Here is a 25376-nt window from a genome sequence, read left to right as displayed (position 1 = left end):
ATGATCCACAGTGTTGTTTTTTAATAGTATGTAGTCGTTATGCATTTGAAAATATATTCTAAATTATCTCATTTAATTTACATAACCATTTAAGTGATATTCCCTATCTTTTAACTTATGTTTCAATATTTGTTTCATACAAACTACTCCGGCACATTTTCTTTCTTGGATCCCAAAACCTAGATTTGTTCCAATACTTTTGATGGCAAAGACTGCTCTGAATTGCAAGTATCTTATCAATATGGGATATAGTACCTATGTGTATATATATATATATATATATATATATATATATATATATATAGTATATATACTATATCCCATATTTATATATAATAAACATATTACTCATAATATAACTTCAAATATAGAGGATGCCACCTCTGTGACCATCAGGCCTGATCCCCAAAAGTCTAGTAAATCATATATTACCAGACTATGCCAGATATGCACAATTTTAGGAAGAGTAACCAAAGACATCTATGTATGCTTCATTTTTTGTCTATATGGTCTTGATATAAACTTACTTATACTAGAGAACAAGCTGTTTTCCAGACTTACGACACAAAGAAATATGCATTTGTAAAATTAAAAATGAGTGCTATGTTATATAGGATGAGTGTTTTTAATGAAAAATTCTAAAATCTAAAAGGGATTTAGATCATTTTAGACTTCATATTTTTACATTAGGAATTCTCAACTAGTAAAGTCTGAAAGTATTCCAACTTGTGAAATACTTTGATAACATCATGTCCAATAAAGGATACTCTGTGTATCTTTCAGCAAACTGTTTATGCATCCTTAAATATCCATAGCAATCCAGTCTGTGATGTCCTCTTGCAGTAGCTTCCCAGAAGAGATAACAAGGTGAGTTAATTCATTTACTTTTTTAGAAATAAATGAGCACATGTTAATTAATCTCAGCATTTACAATAAGCTATATTAAGATAAAGAAATGGAAAAGCACATGCATAAGTCTATACATATATAACAGAAAAATGACCATAGTGACCAGAACAAGAACATTAAACTCACAGTAACTATTGATGATTTTATAACTCTCATCACAAAAGATAAAGATCTTTAGATTTTAGTAATCAATAATTTGCATTTTGTTTACAATAGACATAAACTTATGGTGACACAGAAAATTTGAAAATAATTCTTTAAAGGGGACAGGCAAAAGTATACACAATAAAGGCAAAAGAATCATATTGACAATATTAATATCAGACAAGGAAAATTCAAGGGAAAAATTAAGTGGAGCAAATGCTTGTTTATTACAATGTTAAAAAAAAAAACGGTTTGTTGAAAAGGCTAAGACGTGCCTTGGGGCATATCTGGAGGTCAAATGCTGCCATCAAAGTGTAATTATCTGTTGTGCACTCGCTAGAGGAAACTTAAGAAGTTATTTTATGACATTCTAAATACTGAGCAAACGTCAAAACCTCTATGTAGAGGCTGTTAGAAATATAGGGAAGAACTAAAATTTTTATTAGAATCTGTTTCATATTTTCTAGTCAGCTATAAATATATTCAGAAAAAAACAAAATAAAATAATTAATGGGTAAAATAGTTACTTCACTGTATAAACAAATGAGTTACACAAATTTGCCAACATTATTTCCTAATAAGATACAATGGGGGCCTTCTCATTCAAAATATTCTGACAATCTTTTACTGGAGATGTTCTGACCCTAAGGCAATCAAAAATAAGCCCCAAAACTAATATTTTTACTTTCCTTCAAAAATTATTTTAACATTTCCATGTAATCATTAATGTATATACATAGAAGCAAATATGTATACACATGCATATGTATATATGCAAAGGCAGGCATATACAAATATTTATGTATATATGTTATACACATACATATATATTATTTTTGAGTTGTAATTTTATTTATTTATTTTTATTGATTTAAAAAATACATGACAGCAGAATGCATTACAATTCTTATTACACATATACAGCACAAATTTTCATATCTGTGGTTGCATATAAAGTATGTTGACACCAATTTGTGTCTTTATACATGTACTTTTGATAATGATGTCTATCACATTCCACCTACCTTACTAATCCCCTGCCACCTCTCTTTCCTTATACCTCTTCTGCCCTAACTAGAATTGATATATATTAACCATATATTGTATGTACACAAAATAAATACAAATGCCAAAATCTTCAAATTTGTAATTACTACATCCATTCATTCTAAGAGGAAAAGCAATTAGCCTCTCAGGAACATAATATAGATGCTTAAAGGATGCAATTGCCCAATTACTATGACATTCTACTGACATTTTAGATTCTTTTATTTTGCATTTTGGGGATGTTAAATACCATTTCTTTTAGAATGACACAATTATCTCCTACAAGCAAATAGTATGCTATCCCAAGACCTAAATGTAAATCCTTAAATTTGTAAAAATAGAGTCAAGCAAACATATAGTCTTTTAAAATATGAAAAATAACTTGTTGGCCTCATGGAAAAAGATAAAACAAAGTAATTTATTCCATTACAGTAACATTATGATTGATGCATCCTGTGTTTTTCTAAGGCTGCAAAATCTCTTGGACTCCAATATAAGCAATATTCTACCTAGTCATTTGTCTTTTCCAGTTACACCCCTGAGTGAAAGTGAAGTTCTTCAGTCTACCTCACAATATTCATTTCCTTTCCACTGAACTGGGGGTTCAGTAATATTCCTGAAATTTTACTTAAGAGTTCATCAAAATAACAAAATTTCATTTCAGCATAATTTTCTGAGTTAAGCCAAAACCATATTATTATTTAATGAGAGTTCACTGTATCATAAATTCACTAAATCCATTTTCTCAATTATTCCTGCCACAGAATTTTTCAAGTGGCTATATGTTCTAGAGTAAAGATTTTTGTAAAAGATCATTAAAATATTAACTAACTGCTTAAGTTGTTTTTATAAGTCCAAAATTTAGGATTAAAAACCAAATTAGTGTTTTCTGTTTGTTTAAATCAAGCTAGAAATGTTCACCTTTCCTCTTCTTCCTACTTTCAGCAAATTTGAAAAAGTTTTTCTTTTGGAGACCTAAAACATATCAGAAGCAGAAGTGTTATGTCTAGACATTAGTGCTATTTCTTTCCTTTAGGATGATTTTGAAAATCCTTCTCTAAATCACACCAATATGGGGTTGATCAGATACCAAAAGAACCCTGAGCCCCAAACCAGTGGATTAGAATTTCCAAATTATGTCCTGAAAAGTAGATATCTCCTATTATCTAGTATTTTATACATTTCATAAGATGCCTTGAAATCGGTCCACTGGAATAGTGATAACTGTGATATAGGGTTATATTCAGTCATTTTAGACATGGGCCAGAACCATTCTCTGATTTAGAGTCCATAAATCAACTTGGATTAACAGTTCCTAATTCTTGCCCTTATTTTTTCCTTACATTCCAGTGTACAGGGATTCTAACACAATGTATTGTGACAGTATCATTGTTATTATGGGTCCACACCAGTGGCATGCATGATAGTCAGTTTACCTGTTTTTGAGGTTCCCTGCCATATGTCAAGTAGTCCTGTGAAAGAGGGCATATCTGTCACTTCTTATGGTTTATAAGATCTTTGCTTCTCACTACCTATAGACCCTTATGATTAATGTCATATTTTTCTCTGAACCATGGGGAAATATCATGATCTCTAGGTTGGACTTTGGCATGCCAGTTGAGGAAAGAGTATTTCCTGCAGAAATAGGAGTGGTGCATAAATGTCAGAGTTGTGGTCAGTATTGAAAAAGATTACATTCTAGAAGGCAGCATTTATTGCCTAAAGAATTGAAGAATGTGTTGTCCTCTACTTTTAAAAATTCCAATTATTAATATAGCATTGCATTAAAAATAAACCATTGTTCACACTTTTCTTCATATTGCAGGCAATATTTGCACTTGCACACTTCACAACTACAGCCAAGTAAGGTCATTTGGGAGTGTCATTGCAAGCCAGGAGTTTTGGTGACTTAATGTATCGTGATGCAGCATGATATTAGTAATGACATATAACTACCCAAAATGTACTTACGTAAGTAGGAACATTTTTTTTGCTTCAATACAAACTAGTTTCAAAGAAGTGTTTTTGTGATTAATAATAGCGCTGTGATCATTACTCTAATAAGAGAGATGAAATTAGACAGGAATTATAAAATTGACACATGAATTTGTGATTAACAATAGTGCTGACATTATTTCTTATGATGAGAGATGTGGAATTAGCTAGGAATTGTGAATGCAACTACAACACACAGAAGGAATGGGTTTCTGGGCCCAGGATCAGGAAGAATTGGTATTGTGGCACTTTAACTGATCAGACTAAAACAATTATCTCTTCTGGACCTATTATTCTAAATCTTCATTGAGAAATCATATCCCTCACAGAATTTTATAAATTCTCATATTTTTTTAAAGAGAGAGAGAGAGAGAGAGAGAGAGAGAGAGAGAGAGAGAGAGAGAATTTTTTAATATTTATTTTTTAGTTTTCGGCAGACACAACATCTTTGTTTGTATGTGGTGCTGAGGATTGAACCCAGGCCACAAGCATGCCAGGCTAGCGTGCTACCGCTTGAGCCACATCCCCAGCCCTAAATTCTCATATTTTATTGAAATTGCTTATATCAGCTGAGGAGACATGAAAAATTCTTTGCCAAAGGTGATGCATGCCTTACTGGAAGCTTTTTCCCAGGGTGTTTATTAGTTCTATAGCCTCCTCTGTCTTGTGGCTCACATATTTGCTCCTCCATGAATACTACTCGTAACTGTAGTTATTTACTCTTTTGTACACAAATCAGTGTTACTTAAGTGACAAAATTGTTGCAAAGTTCATTTATGTTATACTTTAGTCTATGGGTTGAAAACCACTCAGACATATTTTTTATCACTAATATTCTGAAGATGATTTAATGTATAAGCTACCCTTTAAGAATCCTTCCCTTTAAGACCCTGTCAAGGTCTCTGTTTTATGCCTGTTACCTTGTACCTTGGCCAGAAAAACAAACAAACTAACTAACTAACTAACCAACTAACTAAGCAGCACATATATTGTTTTGCAATTGCCTGGGATATATTATAAAATGAAAGTTTCAAGTTTTAAAGTCACACTATTCTCCACCTATGTTCTGAATCAATAAAGAGATAAAATAAGACAGATAAAAATAACCATTTCATAGGCCTTACTGGCATAAATCATTGTTCCTAGTTTAAAAGTTACTAACTTTTACCTCAGAATTAGAAAAAAAAATATTGATCCAGTCTCTGGTAAATAACTGTGGACAATCATCCAAAATGGCAGAATGTCTTGCATGACATTACACAGCATGTCTGTGCCCTGAAGGCAAGCTGTGTTCCAAGCATAAAAAGCATAAGGATGAATTACACATATTTAGCAACATAATACACTTCATCCCTCAGGCACCTCATGCTTTCCCTTGTTGAGGAAGACCAGTGAGTGTAAGGAGGGGTCGGCAGTAAAACTATGTGATATACCTTTGAGGGATTTCACAATTTCCATTCACAGAATAACAAATATTTTATTAGAAAAACTAATAACTAAGGTCATATATACTCAAAAGTGATAAAAGCATACACATCTTTCTTTTTCCACAGCAAAAGGGTAAAGTACTTCAATAATTATTTGAAGTTTCCTTTTAGGGCAAATTCCATCTGGGATAGCTCCATCATATATGTATGTGAAGTTGTAAAATGAGAGAATATATGTTGAAAAACTTTCTAAAACTGATGGACAAATAATTTTATTGTGATAAAAGAAGGTCTCAATCAGAAAATTTTGAGGAATAAAAAAATGTGAAATATTACTTTAAATTTCACACTAAAAATAAAGATGTGTTCATAAAGTATGCAGAAACATATTCCAGGAAAGAAAAAAATAAATGTGATTGAGGAAGGGAGAAGAAGAAGAAGAAGAAAAGTTAAATTATAGGTACTGTCATTCAAAAAATACTTGTATTGACTGATTCATGTACCATAAACCTATAAATATTACATCAAATTTAATGTCTGCATCTTGTAGAGCTATGTGAAAAACTAATTAATAGACTATAGGAAGTCTTAAAACAGAAAACTTACAAATATATCACCAGCCAGTTCTAAACAATTAAATCTCCCAGAAACCCTAAAATGCAGGTAAAGTTTTATCAACTATGATCAAATCTGCAAAGAGGAAAAAAAGGACTTAGTCAAAATAATGCATTTTTCTGAATGCCTGTGTACTTTCTATCAAAACTTGCTAGTGAAAACAATCATCAACATTGTAATTGTGACTCAACAAAGAATAATTACCTATAAAATACATTAAATAGTTTTGTTCTCCTGGAAATTCTTTTCTGTTCCAGGCAAGTTATTTTTTCATCATGGATTGAGAATTTTACTGAATATTTTTGCAAGCTTTGCAATCCTAACAGTACTATTGAAATAAATCATTGTGCATTGGAGTATGATCTGTTGATTCCTTTACAATAATTCCAAGTCTAATATTCTTATGGTTGCATTACAGGATATAATTCTACAAGAATACACAGTGCAATGCTGTCATCAAATGAAACACAAAATGATTGATCATGAATCATTGATATTGGTTAAGAAGTTATAATTCATTTTTTACTTTTCTACATAGAATTTAAAAAATACAATATCATACATCAGAGAAAACACAACAGCTGAGAAGTCCTACACTGGAAAATTACATCATCAAATGAAAATATGTGATATCTGTATGATTATAATATTACCATAATGAAGAGGTTGCCCAGTTGCTTATATTTCTCAGTTCTGGTCACTTAATTGATATTTTGAACATATCCTGAATGCAGAACATTATGTAATTATTTTAATTAAATATAAATTAACACTGGTTGATATTGCCATAGAAAGACATTGCATGTATAAACTCAAACTGCATTTAAAAAATTCTTCTAGCATATTCATCTAAGTGAGATTTCTTTGAGAGAATAAACATTAAATAAAATATTGTGGCTTGTTAAATACAGACAAATTAGACATAAAATACAATTACAGGTGTTCTTCCTTGCAAAATAAATTTAGAAAATTCTCAGGAGACCTAGCCAATCTTTACTTTTTATATTACTAATTGTAAGAAATATTAATAATTTTAGAACACAAGTAAAACCTATTTTAGACATGCAGTTATACTCTTTTATAAAATTCTTTCAGTACATTGAAAAATATACATTGATGATTTCTCCTAGTTCTTGTTATTTTGTTATTCTTAATCTTAAATAACAATTTCTATTTTATTACACAGAACAATTGATATTTGACTTGTAAAAATAACTGTACCACTACTCCTTCTTTGGGGCATGAAGTTAACTATGTAGATCTGTCCTAACATGAAACTCTTTTGACTTATCTCCTTTCACTTTATGTTTTCAAATGTCTACTCTTACTTCTGAGCAAGATGGGTGGAGGAGGAAAGATCATAAGATAACACACCTACTCTCTAAACCATTCTTATTCTTATAAAAAAGACAATTTTTTAGAACTTTTACAAGTCATCTACATTCCCTTCAAGGTTAATAGGGAAGGCAGATCATAAAAAGGCTGGACCACCTACCTCCAACCCTATCGCTATGACTTATATCCTCCTATATCCATCCCTTGCTCTTCTGCCATTTTATAGAAACCACTTTACCAAAACTTCCTGCCAAAAATGCTATATGGGTTTTTATCTTGTTTTTGTTTCTCTCATTGACATACAACATAATATTCAAAGTGTTTTCTTTCTAAGTCTTTACCATTCATAGAATCTTTTTATTTCCTTCCATTGGACTAGTTAAAAAGTTAAAGAAGACTTTATTGAAGACTATTTTAGTAGGGAAGACAGTCTGAACTCAATTCTATTGAACCAAAAGAAGGGAGAGTGTTAAGTGTCAAGGTAACCCAGCACCTAAAGTACTAGAAAGCACTCAGGGTAAGGGAGATTAGTCAATGGAATTAGACCATTTTTACTTGCTAGTTGATGTTTTTCTGAGTTAAGACTCCTCTACCATAGTCACTAGAAAACAATATATATATATATATTTTTTACGCTCTGCACAGGTTCACTTTATTGAGTGGAAGGCTTACAGGTCCACTGGCCCCTCCCTCCCCACGGGGACACTTATTCCTTCCAATGCAAGCAGGCATCTATAAGCAATTCTGAGTCACTGTCCCCGACAGGCACAAAGGGTAGGTGCTTCCAAAGGATCCCTTGTCTGTAGCAGCAGATGGTGTCTTATGCAACAGTGGCAGAAAGCAGGACTCGCAGTTTCTCAGACACTGGGGTCTTCCTTGCTCCTGAAGAGGGGCAGTACTCGTTGTAGATGAGCTTGAAGAGGAAGAGGTGGAAGAGGGTGATGAAGGAGGCCACGCTGAACCAGAAGAGGAAGGGCAGCCCTGGGTCCTGCTGGGCCATGTGCTCATTGAGGGCCAGAATGGCCTTGAGGTGCAGCGTGTGCCACAGGTCCTGCAGGTGTGTGAGGTCAGTGGAGATGAGGAGCAGCGGCCTGATGGGCTATGTTACCATGACTGAGAAGGTGTGGCTCCCGCAGGCCGAGGTCAGCTCCACTGGGTTGTCCAGGCAGCCCGCCTCATAGGCGAAGATCTTGACGGGCTGGCTGCGGGACTTCACAGACACGTGCAGGTAGGGCTTGCCCTCGGCGTCGGTCAGGTCGATGTGATAGTTCTTGTAGCGGATGCCGTGCTGTTGTGCAGCACGTCCGGGTCGCCCTGGAACTGCAGGTGGTTCTCCATGAACTGCAGCCCCCCCAAAGCTGAGCATCATGCCCTGAAGGACGCCCTGAGCGCCCACCTTCATCAGGCCCTTGCAGCCTGCTTCTGGGGGATCAGCCTCCACAGGTCAGAGTGCTGCAGGATCTGCTGCACCAAGGACAGCTGGGCGGGCCACAGGTTCTTGGTGTGCATGGTGGTGTGGTTGCTGAAGCAGTGGTCTTCATAGTTGAGTTTGGCTTCCAGCTGGTCTCGATTCTGTGGCTCAAGGAGGGACTGAGCAGAGGGGCTGGCGAACAGGAGAGCATGTATTAGAGTCTCAGGTGCAGGGTCAAGCCTGATGGCCTGTGGGCGTCTGGTGATCTTCATTTCCACCACTGGGCAAAACAGCTGCACCCAGAGGCGCTGGTAGTCCGGAAGCAGCTCAACGGCGGGCATCTCGAAGAGCTCCAGCATCTCCTTCGGGGCCAAGTCCTGGAGTGCCTTCAGCTCCTTAGCGGCTTTGCTTTTGAGAATTTAGGGGTTGATGGGGCCTGAGACATACACCACCCAGAGGACCATCTCACCCAATTGCGTCTTGGGAGCCACCTGGAGCTGGTTTACTAGCTTTTTGGCAGCCACCACTACCAGGTGCCCCTGCTGAGAGGGCATTGATGTGGATCTGCCCGAGTAGAGGAGGAACTGATGATCTCCGACCTTCTCCAGGATGCTGGTGAAGGCTTTCAGAACCTTCCTGCAGTGAGCCCCATAGTCTGCAGCGCGGCCACGTGCTGCGTTGGGTTGTTGAGCTGAATGCACTGCAGATAGACGTGGAGTCTGCCCCGTGAGACAGAAAGTCCTCCTGCAGCAACACACAGTCACAGCCAGACCCCTCGGCAAGACAGGAGGCTGAGGCCTACATTTGCCTCTAGTGTTTAAGTGACAGTTGTTTGCATTTTAAAAAGCATATTAATACCTGCAAAATTCATGGGTGGCTAGTGCAAGTACCAAACCAAAGAGAATGACACAGCTTACTGTTGTGTCAGATATACCTGTGGTTGAAAAGAGCAGGATGACCCCATTTTTTGTGAAATGCACATATTTTTTCCATTACGTATGCATAGGGAAATAAGTCATCTGCCAGAAGCAATAGTTACTTCCAAATTGTGGAATTACTGTGGTCAAACATCCTTAGTCTTCTGTTATAGCATGGGTCACAGATGCCCTTTTGGTTTTACAGAATTCTTTTCCCTATCTGGCAGTATGCCTCTTGAAAACAAAGCATCTGCTTGTCAAACAAGTTAGATTTTTCAATTGACCTGTGAACATTTGTCTCACCTGCTCTAAAAGGCAAGCAAGCCTACCTTTGGCTACTTTCTCCTAGTTCCCTGTGCCTTTGGGAATAAATCCTGAGCTGTACTTTGTATTGCCCCCATTTCTTCTCACTTGCACTGAGAAGAAAAGGGTATTTTTTTTTATTCTACTTAACTGTACATGGCAATGCATTTTGACAAATCATACATAAATGGAGTATACTTTCCCATTCGTCTGGTTGTACATAATGCAGAGTTCCACAGGCCATGTAAACATATATGCACATAGGGTGGTAATAGCCAATTCATTCTATTATTATTACCCCCATACCCCCTACCCGCTTTTAACTTCCCTCTAATTCAAAGTATCTGTTCTTCCCTACCCACCCTCCTCCTCGAATTGGGAATTAGTATCTGCATGTCAGAGAAAACATTGGCCTTTGGTTTGGGGGAATTGGCTTATTTGACTTAGCATAATATTCTCCAGTTCCATCCATTTACTGGCAAGTGCCATGATTTCATTCTTCTACCAATGTGTATATACCAAAATTTCTTTATCCATTCATCTGTTGAAGGGCACCTAGGTGACATGCTGATTTTATTTAATATGCTGATTTTAATATGCTGGGTGTAAAATGAGAAGTGGGATAGCTGAGTCAAATAGTGGTTCCATTCCAAGTTTTTCTGAGCAATCTCCATACTGTTTTCCAGAGTGGTTGTTCCAATTTGCAGTCCCGTCAGCAAAGTTTGAGTGTGCCTTTAAAAGGTGCATTTTCGTCTAGGCACAGTAATAGTAACCCCAATGCTGGTAAAACAATTTTTTTGGAAGTTTAGAAAACCTTCCTTTCCTTAGATGGCTCTCAGAGTAACAGCACCTCCCATTGGTTGTGTGCTTCTATATATCACCCCCTAGATTACACACAGGTCCAAGTCCAGTTCTGTGGCTTGAATAATAAGACTAGTATTCAACTGGGGACAATCTGTTTCTTTTAGAAATTATATTTCTTGTTACAAATTTGAAAAGTGTTTCTGAACCACTGTCATTTTCTGTCCATGTTGATGTTCATGAGGTATATCCTGTATCCAGCGGAGAAAGCAATAGAATTAATTTAATGCTTTGAGCCAAGCTAATATCTGTCAGTACTTCTAAATACTCTTCTTTGCAAACTCCTCCAAGCCTGGTCTTGCATTTCCTTATCTCCAACAGTACCTCATACTGTGTATCAACCAAAGGAGTGCCTAAAATATGTGTGTTGTTCCTCCTGTTCAACCTACAGTCTTCATTTCCTTCATTTCTTTCTTCCTTCCTCTCCCTCCCTTTCTTTCTTTGTTGCCAGTACTGGGGGTTGAATCCAAGGGTATTCTACAACCTACATTCTCAACCCTCGTAATTTTGAGACAGAGTCTTACACTAAGTTGTCCAGGCTGGCCTCAAACATGTATCCTCCTCCCTCTGCCTCCTGAGTCACTGAGATTACAGGTTTGTGCTGCAATGCCCAGCATTTACAGGCTTTTTATTTTGTCACACCATCCTTTTTTTTTTAATCTCCACTCATCCACATTCAGCCATATTTTTTAATATATTTTATCTGATAAGATATCTTAATGTGGTAAACAAAACCGCTAAACATAGTAAAATAAGGATGATACCTGCCAGGCCAGTATCACATAGCTTTTAAGACTATGAGATCACACAGAGGAAATCTCTTGTCCCTGTGAGCACTGGATAAAGGTAATAGGACAGGTCTACAGTCTCTTATCCAAAACTCCTGTGACCAAAAATTTTATAGAGAAGAATTTTTTTTAAAATAACGACAGCAAGATGTCTGAAATAGAACCCTATGGTCAAACACGCTTAGGTCCACACTAAAATATATTTATACAAATTTCAGATCAGACTTTGATGTCAAACATAGGCAACAACCCAAGAAGGCAACTTGGTTTTCAGAGCCCTGTGTATTTTCATAATTGCAAACTTTTAGTAGCTGTTTTAGTCAGCTTTCTATTGCTGTGATCAAAATACCTAATAACGATTTACAGGAGGAAAAGCTTATTTGGGGTTCATGCTTTCAGAGGTGCAATTCATGGTCAGCTGACTCCATTGTTCTGGGCCAGAGAGAGGCAGAAGAGCGAAAGTTGCTCAGTTCATGGCCATCAGAAGCAGAGACAGAGCAAGGAGCCAGGGACAAAATATATTCCCCAAGAGCAATCCCCCAATGACCTACTTCCTCTAGCCATGCCCCATCTGCCTACAGCTACCACCCAGTAGTCCATTCAAATTATCAATCCATTTTATTGACTAAATCCACATATTTACAGCTCTCATAATCTCATCATTTCACCTCTGAACATTTACTTGCATTGTCACATGAGCTGTCTGTTTTGGAACAGCTCATACCCAAACCATAAAAGTAGCCTCCAGATTTCTGCTAGCATTCAGTTGGCAATTTCTTGGAACTGTCTTTACTTTCTATGTGAGTGACAAAGATGCAAAGAAACTAGCAGGTGTGCTTTGACATGTACAGCAGCTACAACAGAATCTTGCACTCTCTGACCCTTCTGCAGGGCCAACAGGAATCCTGTAAACAGCCTGTGAAGTCAAGATGTGGCCCTCTGGAGCCCCATAGCAGTCCTTTCATTGTATAGAAGAGAAAAATCTAAGGCCTAAAATGGAAAAAAAAAACCAGCCTTGTCCAAGGTTCAATAACCTTAGACTCAGCTTCTTAGACACTCAAATCCCCCTATCGTTTTCCTTCCCAGCACTTAATAGTTTACATGTATTCATGGCTAGGGACATGTGCTCAGCCCTTGCCTAATAAGTACCTATGGCAAGGGAACGGGGTACCATTAGCAGCTCTGTCACTGTGGCTATGCAATTCAGTCTTCATCCTAAAATGGCAGCTCTCTTGAGTCATTTGGCTAGATGAGCTGTGGAAAGTCATTTCCTCAAAAGGAACATGTTCTAGTTAGAGAAGGATAATTACAGAGATAAAAAATGGCAAAGGTCTACATTATTAAGTGGTCGTTGTTACAAGCACTGCGCTGAACACGTGTATCTAAACCAATCTTCACAACAGTGTTTCCAAATGAGGAAAACTGAGCTATGAGGAGAAGTTGAAAAATTCTTTCCAGTGATCTGAATTTTGTTCACCTATTTTCCTAAGTCTTTGTGTTCACATAAGTGTATTGTAGGATAGAAAACCTGCTGCTTGCAATCAAACCACTCTCCTAGCTCTTTCCCCACAAGTCTGAGTCCTAGAGAAAGGAAATTCCCTGATAGTGAAGATGCATTCAACTGTATGACCAAAATGAATTTAACATAATATTCAATGATGACCAAGCTGAAGAACTTTTAAATGTTTAAAATAGATCATTTGATTTATTTTTAAACATTGTAAATGCTCTGATTTTTTTAAAGATAGAATATTATTTATATTTTTTTCAGGCACATTTGTATGTTTTACTTTGTTTCCAGCCATTACAATAAAATCCATTTAATTAAATGAATAAAGTGAAAAAAATGGGTGCAGGGGAAGAGAAACATAAATCAGTATGCTCTGAGAACAGGAGGGATGTGAACCTCGCTCTATTGAGATATAAGAGGAATGGAGTGTAAGACAGGCTGGACTCCAGGCACTGAACTTCAGTTACAGAAACTACTACTCAGGCCAAAATTAAGGATCTGCAGTGCTGTATGTCTTCAAAGGACACCTCAGGGTCCATTGCTATGGAGTTCAACAGTGACTACGATGGAATGAAGACAACAAAGTCCCTCTTGTATTTTCCAGGGACCAGACTATTTCCCTGGATCTTGTATAACTTCAGGGAAGGACTGAATTTGAACCCCCTGTTAGGTGGCCCACATTGGGGACTCAGATTTAATTTGATTTATAAAAAACAAAATTTAATTTGATTTATAACAAAAATTTATGACTTTTTTTTCATAAACATTACATTTCCCTGCTTGTTTTAAGAAGCTTCATCATCACTTAAAAACAACAACAACAACAAAAACAGACTTCATTGTCACCTGTTTCTACCTCAGAAAATAATTTAAATCCTTTTTGTCTTCTGTGCTTTCACGACTACACTTTAGGACCTCTCACTTGGAAAGCAGCCTTTTCTATCTGGGACACTTAGTTCCAGTCCTGCCCTTCCATGCTCCCCAGCCCCACCCAGCAGCACAGGGCATTCCTGGTGATTCTGTTACAATGCAGATCTGATCTGGAACAGTTCCTCAACTTAGTCACACAGGTAGCCAGAGAGCCAAATCTTCCTGGCAGATTTTTTTGTTGTTGTTGTTGTTTTATTTCAATTCCTTTGAACAGATGTGCAACCATAAATCCTACCACTCACTCACTATTGTATTTATTGACTGCACTCATTTGGATCCACACTTCTGCCTGCCCCTGTGAGGCATTTAACCTTGCCAATCTCTGACTTCAGTGTACAACCCAAATACTGTGTCTGGTTTAATCTTTCTAAAATGCAAGTGAGGATCTGTTTCTTTCTTGCTGTGCTCAAAAAAATGTAGCTTTTAATCAAATACTGTTTAGAATTTTCATTAAGCAAATATTTATAGTGTATCAGCATGCTAAGCACTGTTCTAGGTGTTGGGGGTAACTCAAAGAACAACCAGACTCAAATCTCTGCCTTCATAAAGCTTAAATTTGGTTAGAGACAAGTGCTATGGAGATAATGCAAGGGATGGAGGAGAACAGGGATTGTGGCAAAAGAAGGTTGCCATTTCACTTGGGGTGTGTGTGTGTGTGTGTGTGTGTGTGTGATGAAACCCAGGCCAAGGGCAACTGTTTTTCTGCCAGTGCTGGGGATGGAACTTGGTCTCATGAATGCTAGGCAAGTGTTCTACACTAAGCTAAACTTACCAGGCTGGTCAGGGAAGACCCGCAGCAAGGAGAGCGTGCACCCTAAAGATACCAAGGGAGGATGCATTCCAGACAGGGAAAAGAAGGTAGTGGAGGCCTCAGAAAATTGGGCTGTCTCCTCCAAAACCTTCTCAAGTTTTAGTTTTGCTTCAGAATTTATCCCAAATGCCATTTCCATAGGAAAGAATGAAATTCTCCCATATGTTCTTAGATATATCTCAGATACATGTTCATGATTTTTACATCATTTGTAAACACCATCCTCAAAAATATTCACTGAAAAAATAAATAAGGATAAGCTAAAATAAGACATTCTTAAATAAATCCTACTATTGAATTGTTTTAACATAGGAATGTAATCTGGAATGTACTCTAAGGAAAGGGTTTTGGACTCAAAGTCCGGATTTAAATTTCTCGGGTGAAGCTGAACAAATCTCTTAACCTTGTTTAATCCCTCTGTATTTCAGTAAACTAGAGTAAGGACCAAGTACCACAAAAAGCATGTTTCAGGGCTAACCCAGTGAAAGAACATAGTTGGCCCTCCTTCCCTCTAAGCAAACTATTTATGCCCTAAGGACAACTATTGTCACAAGAGGGCGCCATTAAAACATCTGGAAAGGAATGGCTGCCTTCTCCGATTCAACCAATTGCCAGTTTATGCTTAAGCTTTACATCTATGGGGTATGAACACTAAATGAATGGCATCTGATAAGCATGTAGCAGTGAAGAGCTTGGTACCATTAAGCCTACTAAAGGTGCACTAGAAGAATTAAGAATCTGGCATGATTTGTGAAGAACAAAGATGTATGAAATCAGTGAAGTCAGACTGATGAGGTTTGAGTTTCACAACCACAAAGACAACTGTACCTCCCTGAACTTTATCTATGAAATGTGATTGTGACTTAATGGATGGATGGACAAATGGATAAACTTCCCACTCACGCCCTCCCAAACTATGGGTACTTGGCAACTGCCCACCTCTGGTGGGTACATAACATTACCAGCTCTGTTCTGCTCTTCTCAGCAGTGCTTTGTCTAGTGTTCCCCCATAAATTGCTTTACAAGAAACCAGCAAAGGCTAAATGGAAAAAAATGTATCTTTAACAAATTAGAAACAAAAGCCAAACTAGATTTTAAAAGTTGATTGAAATGCATGCCTTTAGAACAATCTCTTCAACAAAAGTGAGTATATCCACATGCAAAAGCATGAAGTATGGCCCCTACTTGACACCACATACAAAACTTAAAATGTGTCCAAGACCTAAACATAAGACCTAAAGTTACAAAAATCTTAGAACAAAACATGAAAAGCTTCATGACACAGGGTTTAACAATGATTTCTTGGTTACGCTACCAAAAGCACAAACAAGTAAAAGTAGATAAAATGGACTACATCAAAATCTGTGCATCAAAGAATATAATCAACAGTGAAAAGGCAACTTATGGAATGGGAGGCGCTTGCAAATAATATACCTGATTAGGGGTTTAATTGTAGAATATTTATAGATCTACTACTCAACAAAGAATCAGTCTGATCAAAAAATAGGAAAAGGCTTTGAATAGACATCTCTTCAAAGAAGATATATAAATATCAACAAACATATCAAAAGATGATCAACATCACTAATCCTCTGGGAAATGCAACCAAAATCATTATGAGATTATCATCTCACACCCATAAGGATCAGTACTGTCTAAAAAGCAGGAAGTAACAAGTGTTAAAATGTGGAGAAGTCAGAACCCTATGCAATTGGTGAGAATGCAAAATGGTTGTTTCTCAAAGAAATAAAAATAAAATTACTACATGATCCAGCAATTCCAGTTCTAGGAACATATCCAAAAGAACTGAAAGCGGGATCTTGAAAAGATTTTTGAAGACCCACGTTCATAGAAATATTATTCACAATAGCCAAAAGGTAACACAACCCAAGTATCCATCAACAGGTAAACAAAATATGGAATATACATACAATGGAATATTATTCAGCTTTAAAAGAGAAGGAAAATTTGACGTGTGCTTTGTGGATAACTACTAAGTACACTATACTAAGGGAAACAAACCAGTCACAAAAAATACTGTTAAATGAGTTCACGTACATATGGTACAGAGTGGTCAAATTCAGAGAAATAGTGTTAGTTATCAAGTCTGGGGGAAGGAGAAAATGGGAAGTTTTTGTTTAATGGATATAGTTTCAGTTTAGCAAGTGAAAAAATTCTGGAGACTAGTTGCACAACAATGTGCATAATACTTAACATTGGTGAATTACAAACTTGAAGTGGTTAAGATAGTTTTTCAATTGCTTTTATGTGCTCCTCCTTCTGACAGGCCTTAATGTACGTCTGCTCTTTTGAGTCCACCTGTGCCAAAATGATTCTCCTTGCAGAGCATTGTAGAGAATCAGATGTGACTGTGTTACTATTACTGTCCTTGATGGAGTCTGCCTGCAAACGGGATATTCTGTCAAGGTATAGATAGGTAACAGCGGACATGCCTGCTCGCAAAGGAGAGGCTCCTTCAAGGTTTAGATAAGGTAACAGCGGACATGCTTGAAAACGAGATGTTTGCTGTCCTTGGGAGGACTTGCCTGCAAACGGGATGTTCTGCCAAGTGGGCTAGGAGGGCGCTGAGAAAATTTTTATTATCTGTTCTTAACAAAGAGCAGAGCTCAACATACTCCAGGCCAAAAGTAGATTAGCCATGAGAAGCGGGTCACTTCTGATTAGAAAGTAAAACTTCTGTATGCTATGTTTAATTAGCTGAAAGACCTGATTTATTGATGTTGGAAGGCTGCCTTCTGTGTTCACAATACTATAAAAAGATTGCTTGTACACAATAAAGGACTTTTTTTCTGCTGCTGCTTTGCTTGCTATGCTTCTTCTTCTTCTTTCTTTTCCCATGCTGACCTGCAAGTGAATTACTGCTACATTTGGCGTAGTCGGCAGGATCCAGCACCGAAAGGGTAAGCACCCCGGGTTAATAAAACGAAAGGGGGACTTTCGGGATTAAAAAAAATATTGAAAGGCATCGCCCCAAGTTGAAAGAAACTTTAGGGGGACTTTCAGAACTAACAAATATCGAAAGGTTTCGCCCCAAGTTGAAAGAAACTTTAGGGCGACTCTCAGAACTAACAAATATCGAAAGGTATCGCCCCAGGTTGAAAGAAACTTTAGGGGGACTTTCAGAACTAACAAATATCGAAAGGTATCGCCCCAGGTTGAAAAAAACTTTAGGGGGACTTTCAGAACTAACAAATATCGAAAGGTATCGCCCCAGGTTGAAAGAAACTTTAGGGGGACTTTCAGAACTAACAAATATCGAAAGGTATCGCCCCAAGTTGAAAAAAACTTTAGGGGGACTTTCAGAACTAACATGGAAAACTCCCAGTCCTTAAAGGAACAATATGTGGAGTTACTACAGGGATTATTATATTCCATAGGTGTGAAAACATCTCATAAGAGACTCAAGGAGTTATTTAAAATTATAAAATGTCATTGTCACTGGTTCCAGTATCAAACTAAGGTCCAGTTAAATTTAGGGGAATGAAAATTGGTTCAGAAAGAGCTCTGTAAACAACATCAGGCTGGAAATGTTATTTCTTTAAAGATTTGGACATTGTGTAACGCTATTACTCAGGCATTACAATTATTAGAGAGCAATAATAAAAAGGGTTCTCTATGTGAAAGTCAAGTTTATACATCAAAATCTGATAATAAGGTTAATAAAACGGAACCCAAGAAAGATATTTGTGATACTATAGATGACTCTCCTAAATCAGATCTGGGTGATAAGGAAGATTTAAAAGGTTCAGATAGTGACTCCAATATGAAAGAAATTATGGAGGTCTTTGTGGATAAAATGAAATTAAAAACAAAGGTCTTTTCTTAAACCTACTACTCCTTCTAATGCTTCTCTCTTTCCAACGACAGAGTATAGAATTGATAAGGGTAGAGAACAACAATGTTTTTCATTTCCTCTTACTATGATACATGATGATGATGATCTTGCAGCTCCTTCTGGTTGTTTTGTTGATCCACCACAACAAAACCTTCAAAATCCCCCAATGATTGATGTTCACTATACTGCAGTGGAATACAAGTTTATATAGGATTTAAAAGCTACAGCCTTTCAATATGGCCCTCAGTCTCCTTTTGTGTTAGTTATGTTAGAATATTTGGGAACTTCTAAATTACTTATTCCTTTGGATTGGGAGACATTAGCCAAAACAGTTTTGGAGGGATCTCAGAGGTTACAATTGAGAAGTTGATGGGAAGATGAGGCACAAAAACAAGCTGGAGAGAATGAAGCTCAAAATCCCCCAGGACCTATGGAGGATAAGTTTATGAGGGAGGGTAATTACCGTGCCTATAGAGAGCAGGCTCAATATACAGATCCAGATCTTCAACAAGTTTGACAGGTTTTCTTAAGAGCTTAGAGATGTGTGATACCCACTGGTCAGGCACAACCTTCCTTTACTAAAACTATACAAGGGGCTACTGAACCTTACACTGATTTTCTTGCAAGACCGTGTACTTTTGTAATGAGGGCAATGAGTCAAGATCAAATAACAAAGGTATTATTGGAAACATTAGCATTTGAAAATGCAAATCCTGAATGTAAGCATATTTTGGGGCCATTAAAAGGGCAAAACACTTCATTGAGTAAATATGTGAAAGCTTGTGCTGGAATGGGAGGAATTGAACATCAAAGTTTCTGCTTTTGCTGCAGCCATGGCTGGAGCCCTTAAACCCAATAAATCAGGAACTTGTTTCAATTGTGGAAAAGCAGGTCATTTTAAAAGGGATTGTAAAAAAAAATTATTAATTAATTAATTAAATAAATACATAAATAAATTAATTTTATGATACTTTCTAATTACCGGCCGATTATTTTTTCTAGGACTCTTGCTTTTTCCTAGATTCTGTATTTTTTGAGCTCATAATTTTGATCCTACAGACCTCAGTTAATGTTTTTCTGATCAGTTCTATTTTTGATCAACTGTGGAATATTTAAACAGTACAATGGAAATTTCACCTAAAACAGCTACAAGGCCTTTATTGTGTTATGTGTGCACCTTTGTATTATATGTTGTATGTCTATTTGTGCGTATGTCCATATATCATGTACATGATATAAAGATTGATATATATGTAAAGAGCGCTCATAAAATATTTTTAATTCACTGATTTTAATGGTTCAATTTAAACTGGGTAAACAGATAAAAAATAAGATGTCTTTAACATGTTAATGACTGATGTGCTTTGGTTCTAGCACTTTTCTTCTTCAACAACAACAACAACAAAATGGCTAACACTGTTCATTATACTTGTCTAATGTTTTGATAAAATTAGTAAATTAATTAGATATAAGATTACTTGTTTATGAGTACTTTTGTTAAATATATGATTGATTTACAAGGTTAATATGCTAAATGTTAAATATACCATTAAATGCTTTTAACTCCTTAAATTACATTAAATTACATTATTAATAATTTTTTAAGTTGGTAAATAAATAAATAAATAAATAAATAAATAAATAAATGGTTCTTTATCATCCCTAATATTTAGACACTATATTTTCATAATATAAACAAATGTGATTAATTGTGTACTACAAATAACAAAATATCTCTTATTAAAATAAAATAATTTACATAATTCAAAAATTTACAAGGATCATTTCAAAGTGTAAATAAAGAAGGGGTTAACAAAAAAAATTTAATAGGTTCTAGGTATGGATTTAATAAAAAAAATGTGTTTCTAAAAGTGAGTAAATAAAAGGATTTAAACAAGTGATAAGGAAGGACTATGTATGTTCGCTATATAGTTTTAAGTAAGTGATAAAAAAGGTCTGTGTACATTGGCTATATATATAAATTTTTGAACAAATAATCTTAAAAAAATTAAAGATTATACAAATATTGTTAAGCAACAACTGTTATTTTGCAATATTCTAATATGTTATTTCTTTCAAAGCTAAACTTAATTAATATAAAAACATCAATAGTAATTATGGTACTATTACTCTTCTTTGTAAATAAATGTGTTCATATTTTCCAGGTATATAAGTCATTAAGATAAAAGTTTAAAATAAAAAAAAAAATTATATCAAGCTGTTGTTCTCCAAAAGGTTGCATGGTAATTTTAGGCTTAAAAAAATAACATATTGGAGATGTATTTATATCATTTAATGTTCTATAACTGGGCCTATTATCAATAAGATATATAAAGTTTTATGTTACTTTTTACACTGAGATACAATTTAAATGTATTTTTTTAAGTTAATGAGAGCCTTATCTACATAAAGGTTAATATTATACAACACAAAAACATTTTTCTATTTTTCTAAAAAAAGGCTAAAAGCTTTCAGCCTTTCTTTATTTCATGTTTTAGATGTGTTATCATATTGTGTTAGTTTTTACTCAAATAAACTTAAACAATTTTTTATATAAAATTTATAATATAATAATAAAAAAAAAACAAAAATAAACTTTAAAACTACAACACTTTACTTAAAATTTATAAAGAGCCCTACTTACCTAAAATAAGACTCTATGTCCTATCTGAGTACATGTATAAATAACAACAAAAAAGTAGGCCAAATTTCAGTATATTTTACTCATATTAGAACACATTCTAAACTGCCAGGACCATAAAAAATAAATAAATAAATAAAAATATTGATCAACTATTATTCCCCTTACAAAAGGCTCATCTAGAACATGCTTTACATCATACAAACACTAAAGGACTTTATAAAAAATACAAAATAACTGTTCATATGTGCTCCTTTTAATATTCCTTACTGTCCTCCTGGTGTTAATCCAAGGGGACTCCATCCTAATGCCCTTTGACAAATGGATGTTGTTATAAGTCAGCCATTTGGAAGACTAAGATATGTACATCATACTATTGATACTCATACTCATTTTCAATGGGCCACAGCATTATCTTCAAAAAAAAGCCAATGCAGTCATTTCTCATTTATTATCTTGTTTTGCTATCATGGGAATTCCTAGAGAAATTAAAACTGACAATGCACCTGCATATACATCACAAAAATTACATTCATTTTTACAAAAGTATGACATTACACATACATTTGACATTCCTTACTATAGTCAGGGTCAAGCTATTATAGAAAGGGCTAATCGTACGTTAAGAATATATTTATTAAAAATAAAAAGGGGGGATATGGCTATGGCTTATTCACCTCAAAATATAATTCATAAAACTTTATTAACTTTAATTTTTTTAAATGTCTAGTCAGCTTCCAAGGTTCCTGCAGCTCAGCAATATTTCTCAACATTTAAATCTCAGCCATTATTTCTAAAATCGGAAATACCTATATGGTACAGGGATGATAATAAAGAATGGATTTCTGGGTTGTTGCACCACATGGGAAGGGGGTTTGCTCTTATTTCTACAGGTAAAACACCTTTCTGGGTACCTTCAAGACTTATCAAATTACAGAATGATCGACCCATTTGTCAGACAATTTCAGGATCTGGCAGAGAACTGAATGCAGAGAACTCCTATGATGGCAACAAAAACAGCAGACCCCCAACATGGGCACTGATAAAAAAGTTGACTCAAGAAGCTGAAAAAACCCTTCAAAAGGCAAATCAGCCTTTAAATCCTGTTAATCTTTTTTTAGCTCTGCTTGCCATTATTAATTGCCAGGTAAGTATAGTTTCTGCTCATTCTTTTGCTTATTGGGCCTATGTTCCAAACCCTCCTTTGGTGCGCAGTGTTTCCTGGGGAGAACCTGAAGTTCGTGTGTGTACTAATAATACTAATTTTTTCCCCACTCCTGTATGTGGGGGAATTGAAGATATTCCATTCCATAAAAATTTGTATAATATTTCAAATATAACTGTAGCTGTTGAAGGAGTCCCATTGTGCATAGGGGCTCATTCTTTCTGTTTGCCTCTTATAGCACATAATGACACTCATTCCTATAATACTTGGGGAGTTAATTATCATAGTTATTCTACTGCTGTTTTTACTGTCATGATATCTTCCCGAGGATTTAATACCTCTGATGTATATGTTAATCAATCATCCCTATCATCTAAAGAATGCTTTGTCAGAGCTCATCTTCCTTTATGTTCAGCTAAATATTTTGAAACCTTTTTAACTCATTTAGAGTGGGAAAAATGCCATGATCATCACCCTAAAACAGTAGTCAAATATCAAAATATCACTATAGTTGATTGGAGTCCTGATCATTCTGAATTTATAGAAAGTTGGTCAAATCGTACTTTAAGATGGCATCGACATAATGGGACAATAAATGCTTGGGGTAATGAGACAATTAGAATGCAACATTATGCTTTGGTCCCTCCAATGTTACAGCATATAAAGTTTTCCAATATTCAAGGAGATATATGGAAATTATGGGCAGTATCTGGGAAACTCACTGTATGGACTGAAAAATTCATGTTAGATGTGTCCCGTTCCTCTCCTTTTGAAGTACATCTACATAATAATCTGACTTATTTTGCTTCTATGTGTGTTAAATTCCCTTATTCTCTTATGATTGGAAACTGGGAATGAAATGTAACTTGGGGAACAATATCATATATAGACTGTTATCTTACTCAATGTGTAAATAAAACTAATTGGGAATTAATAGAAATTAATAATTATTCTTTAGTTATTGTTAAAGCTCGCACAGAATTGTGGCTGCCTGTTAATTTGACTTGTCTGATTCATTGTCTGTTACCCATTTGTACAATGCTTTTCAAGTTTTGTTACATCGCTCTCGAAGATTAATAGAAATAGTTATAGCTTCAATCTTTGCAGTTGCTTCTGTAACTGCCACTGCTGCAGTAGCTGGCATTGCTTTACATCAAGGCATTCAAACTGCGAATTTCGTGAAAACATGGTATCAAGATGCTCATTTATTGTGGCAACAACAAAAGGACTTAGACTCTCAATTGGCTACAGATGTGATCAATTTACAACATAATGTTTCCTGGCTTGGCGATCAAGTGACTATCTTGGCTACCAGAAGTGTACTGAAGTGTGACTGGAATTCTTCTCGTATTTGTGTGACTCCTGTGCCATATAATACCAGTGATTCCTGGAAAACTGTTAAAAGACGGTTAAATGGACATCAAAATTTAACTTTAGAAATTATAAATTTAGAAAAAACTATTATGGACACCTTTAGTAAGACATTACCTGAATTAACAGGATCTGACATTTTACAAAAATTGTCTTCAAGTATTGCTAATTTAAATCCTTTCAGTCATTTTTCTACCTTGTTGTCAGCTTCTTTAGTTAACACTGTAATAATTCTTGTTTTGTGTTTTGTTTTGTACATAGTCTTCCAACGCTGAAAAAAGCGAAGGCAACTGAAACATGAAACCTCTCTTTTCGCTTCTGATATGGCTCTTTTACAAAACCAAAAGGAGGGAGATGTAGAGAATCAGATGTGACTGTGTTACTATTACTGTCCTTGATGGAGTCTGCCTGCAAACGGGATATTCTGTCAAGGTATAGATAGGTAACAGCGGACATGCCTGCTCGCAAAGGAGACATGCTTGAAAACGAGATGTTTGCTGTCCTTGGGAGGACTTTCCTGCAAACGGGATGTTCTGCCAAGTGGGCTAGGAGGGCGCTGAGAAAATTTTTATTATCTGTTCTTAACAAAGAGCAGAGCTCAACATACTCCAGGCCAAAAGTAGATTAGCCATGAGAAGCGGGTCACTTCTGATTAGAAAGTAAAACTTCTGTATGCTATGTTTAATTAGCTGAAAGACCTGATTTATTGATGTTGGAAGGCTGCCTTCTTTGTTCACAATACTGTAAAAAGATTGCTTGTACACAATAAAGGACTTTTTTTCTGCTGCTGCTTTGCTTGCTATGCTTCTTCTTCTTCTTTCTTTTCCCATGCTGACCTGCAAGTGAATTACTGCTACAGAGCATATTTTATTTGAGTTATTAATTAATAAAGCTGCTCAGAGGCTAAGAAACCTGATTATGTAAATGAAATATCCTGAAAGCAGGTTATCATTTCTTCAAATTCACCACAGTTATGTCAAAGACACTGGATATTTAATAATATGTACTATTTTTCAAAGCATTAGTAGGGGGAAAATTATTTTTCCTGTTTCTAGTCTCAATCAACTAACTGGATGCTATCCTCTTAAATATGAGTAGACTTCTGGCTCTTGATTATCCTCTGTACACATTTAGAAAGAAATCTTAATACATGTTTTCAGGAAAAAGTATTTATTTGACACCATTACAAAAATATTTAGGTACATAATTTTCATGTTTATGTCACCTGATTTACATAACTCAATCCTCAGTACCTTTTAAAAACACTAAGTAAATCAGTCAATAGAATCTATATTGAAAAAATATTATGAAAGGCTAACATTTGTAGACAAAAATCAGTT

At 35.6% G+C, this 25376-nt stretch overlaps 1 pseudogene; it reads right to left on the bottom strand.

Annotated features, from left to right (window-relative positions):
- Positions 1–8264: 8264 nt before the first annotated feature.
- On the bottom strand, positions 8265–23809 carry LOC143637781 (uncharacterized protein KIAA2013 pseudogene; annotated as a pseudogene).
- Between the last annotated feature and the right edge of the window lie 1567 nt (positions 23810–25376).

Source organism: Callospermophilus lateralis, unplaced genomic scaffold, assembly GCF_048772815.1.
Source record: "Callospermophilus lateralis isolate mCalLat2 unplaced genomic scaffold, mCalLat2.hap1 Scaffold_130, whole genome shotgun sequence".
NCBI lineage: Eukaryota > Metazoa > Chordata > Mammalia > Rodentia > Sciuridae > Callospermophilus > Callospermophilus lateralis.
Note: the sequence above shows the minus strand (reverse complement) of the source record. Positions and strands in the feature narration are given on the sequence as shown.